This window comes from Cryptomeria japonica, chromosome 3, assembly GCF_030272615.1.
Source record: "Cryptomeria japonica chromosome 3, Sugi_1.0, whole genome shotgun sequence".
Lineage (NCBI taxonomy): Eukaryota > Viridiplantae > Streptophyta > Pinopsida > Cupressales > Cupressaceae > Cryptomeria > Cryptomeria japonica.
This window is the reverse complement of record NC_081407.1, coordinates 862,947,266-862,950,982: the sequence shown is the minus strand read 5'-3', so window position 1 is coordinate 862,950,982 and position 3,717 is coordinate 862,947,266.

Here is a 3,717-nt window from a genome sequence, read left to right as displayed (position 1 = left end):
CTCTATCCAAGCTTAAACTTTTGTGTACCGTTCTGGAGGACTGGGTACAATGCTTGGAAGATGTTGTTGAAGCCACTACCAAGAAGAATCATGAAAAGGCACTCAACACTGCCTTAGTCAAGAAAATGAATGAGCTCCGGTCACAACTACTCAAACAGCAGAATGATATCAATGTTTCTATGGGTGAAGGTAAATTATTATTAAGTAAAATCTGCCAACCCCATCTATTTTGTGACGATGTGCTTAAATAGAAAGCTCAAATCCAATCGGAGTTATAGGCTTATATCACCAATTTCAAGATGCCATATGATTCATTCACTACATATGGGCAACCAGTTCATCTTTATTAGTAGCAGATAGCCAAGATGGACATTGAGATCAGCAATCAGACCAGAGATTTGCAGGAGCTTCAACTGGTCTTACTGCCAAGACTGCAGATTCTTCAGAAATGTTTTCTCAACCTAGAAGCTATCACGGTAACTCAAGAGATGAGTACCATTGATGGAATGGAATAAGTGGCATTCCAAATGAAGACTGAAAGTGAGGTTGCTACCTCATTACTTGAGTCATGGACATTGGCCATGAAAACTTTTATGCAGGACTTTTAAATCTGTTTTTGATAGGTTTCATTCCTTATTGTCATGAACATTTACTCTATTTCTATATATAGGGAAATAGGGGTTATTTTGCATTACTTTATCATTGTTGGCAAAGGGGGAGTAGTGTACATTAAAATTTTGGTGAATGTTACCATTTCATGTATACTTTCATGTTACCATTCTGGGTAGTATACATTGTAATTTCTACAAAACGGATAGTGTATATGCTTAGGGGGAGTAATTTTGATTATGGAAATTTTTGTTGTAAAAACACTTAGATGTCAAATTTTCCTAAGTGTTTCCATCAATGCCAAAGGGGGAGACTGTTGCCATTTTGATGATGTTTTAATTGTCATTGATGGACACACACTTTCTTGATGATGGACACACACTTTCTTGATGTATGAGTTGTGCTCAACCGGTAATTGTTCCAACTGGTATTGTGTATTATTGAATGTATAGTCTTTAGACTATCGGTATTTTGTAGAATATTTTTACTGCTCACATATTGGCTAAAGAGCTCAAGCAGTATGGAGACCCCAAGCGGTATGGTGATCCCAAGCGGTTCGAGGATAGCAAGTGGTACGAAAGACCCAAGTAGTAGTTAACTTTTGATTGGAACACTATGATCTACCAATCTTCATTTTTGACAACAGGTAATCGGTATATTGTATTAACCGGTATTACTCTATGATGAGTTACCAACCGGTATTTTTGTAATGTGTGATGAGTTATCATCCATCGACACTTTGGCAGTGATTTTGTGTTGTGTTACCAAATGTGTCCAGATGCACTGAACCTAGGAACTTGTAGCCTAATCCTATTGGACCAACATGAAATTAGTTTCCTTTATAAGGACATCATGTCTAGGGTTTGCATGTTTGATATGAAAGAGATTTGTGATAGAAAAGGTTATGTGCGATCATTGTAGAGAAGATTAGGTCTATGTAGAGTGTGGAGATATTGAAGACTGAAGTAATGCTGAAATGCACTAGCAATGAGTTGTCAAGGATCTAACCAAGCATATTGTGCTAGCATCTAGATCACTCACTTGTTGATTACTAATATCTTTGACAAGTCTGAAACCCTTAACCGGGTAGGCCCAGCAAAGCATTTGTCAATCCTCTAATAAGGTGGTTCACAACTGTGGATCTGAAATCATTTAACAAGGTAGTCTTTAACAGGATTTATCTCCTAACAGAGATCTAGATTCCTAACAGGATCTGTTCTAGTGAAGAACATTGTATTAACTTAATCGATCTGGTTTCTATTCTGCAGATAGTTACTTGTGAATTTCTTCTCACCATGGTTTTTCCCATTTGGTTTTCCACATCAAATATCTTGTGTTATGGTGATTGTGCTCTTGTGGGTGAATGCTTTGTTTGCTATTTGGTTTGCATTTATCTTAACCAGTTTATTAGTGAATTTTCTATACTGGTTATTTGCTAAACTATTTAGAAGTTTGTTTATAGTATTTTTCAGTATACTAATTCACCCCCCCTCGTAGTATTCATCATATACAATAGCAATGATCATATGATCTCCATCTACCTTAATGTGCAAGTTGCTATCAGCATTTCTCTTTTTGAAACCTTTCTAATGTAAGTACTTATCCAACCTATAATACCATGCTCTAGGTGCTTGATTCAACCATATAGTGCCTTTTTTAATCTGCATACAAATTTCTCATCCTCATGTAGTTGAAACCCTTTAGGTTGTTTTATGTAGACCTCTTCATCTATATTTTCATTAAGAAATGCAGATTTAACTTCCATTTGATATACTTTGTATCCTTTATAAGCTAAGAATAGATAGAACATTCTAATTTCTTCAATCCTTACAACTAGTGCAAATGTTTCTTCAAAATGTGTGTCCTCTACTTGAGCATATCCCTTGCATACAAGTATTTCCTTGTTCCTTAAACCCTTTCCTTCTTCATTCATCTTGTTCCTATAGAGCCATGTAGTCCCAATGATATTTTTGTCTTTAGGTCTAGGAACCAATTCCCATGTTTTGTTCTTCTCAATCTACTGCAACTCTTCTTCCATTACCTTTATCCACTTCTCACTCTTGTTGGCCTCATCATATGTTACAGATTTCATATTTGTCATAAGGAAAAAATGTACTTGATCACTATTCCTTTCTCTTATTTTGGTTTGCACACCATCATTCTTGTTGCTAATAATTTGATCCTTAGGGTAATTCTTCTACACATATCTATTTGAGGATTTTCTCGATGCTTCTTCTTCGTGTTCACTCTTAAATTGATCTTCATCTTGAACATATAGTTCTTTAGTCTGATTTATTGAGTTTCCATTTCCTTTGAGCACATACTCATCAATTTTCACATGTATACTCGCAATTACCTTCTTTAGTCTTTTGTTGAGACACTTATAGGCCTTGTTGTGAGTAGAGTAGCCTAAGAACATACCTTCATCACTTCTTTATTCAAAGCTACCTAGTCCATCTTCATCTATTTTGATGAAGTATTTTCTTCCAAACACCTTGAAATACTTGACTGAGGGTCTTCTACCATACCATAGTTTATAAGGTGTCATAATGTCATTCACTCTTAGTTGTACTTTATTTAAGGTGTATATAGTTGTGTGAACTGTATCTTTCCAATACCCATTAGGTAAATTAGCTCATTTAACATTGTCCTTTCCATCTCTTTGACTATTCTATTATTCCTTTCCACAACATTTTTTTGTGGTGTCCTAGGGGTTGAATATTGTCTTCTGATTCCATTCCTCTCATAGTAGTCTTCAAACTCATTTGATGTAAACTCACCTCCAAGATTTGATCTCATGTGTTTCAACTTATATCAATTTTCCTTCTCAACCATTTTCTTGAAGACCTTGAATCTCTCAAACACTTGTGACGTGTCTTGCAAGAAGGTGACCCATTTCATCCTTGAAAAATCATCTATGAGTAGCATGAAGTATCTTTCTCCATTTAGGGCTCTTGTTCTTGTAGGCCCACACAAATTAGTATCCACAAGCTCAAGAGGTCCTATATTTGAATACTTTTTTGTCTTGAGGATGACCTTAGTTTGTTTTCTTTTTCAACATTCATCACAAAATGTGCTTGCAGGATTGATAATCTATGGTATGTGCCT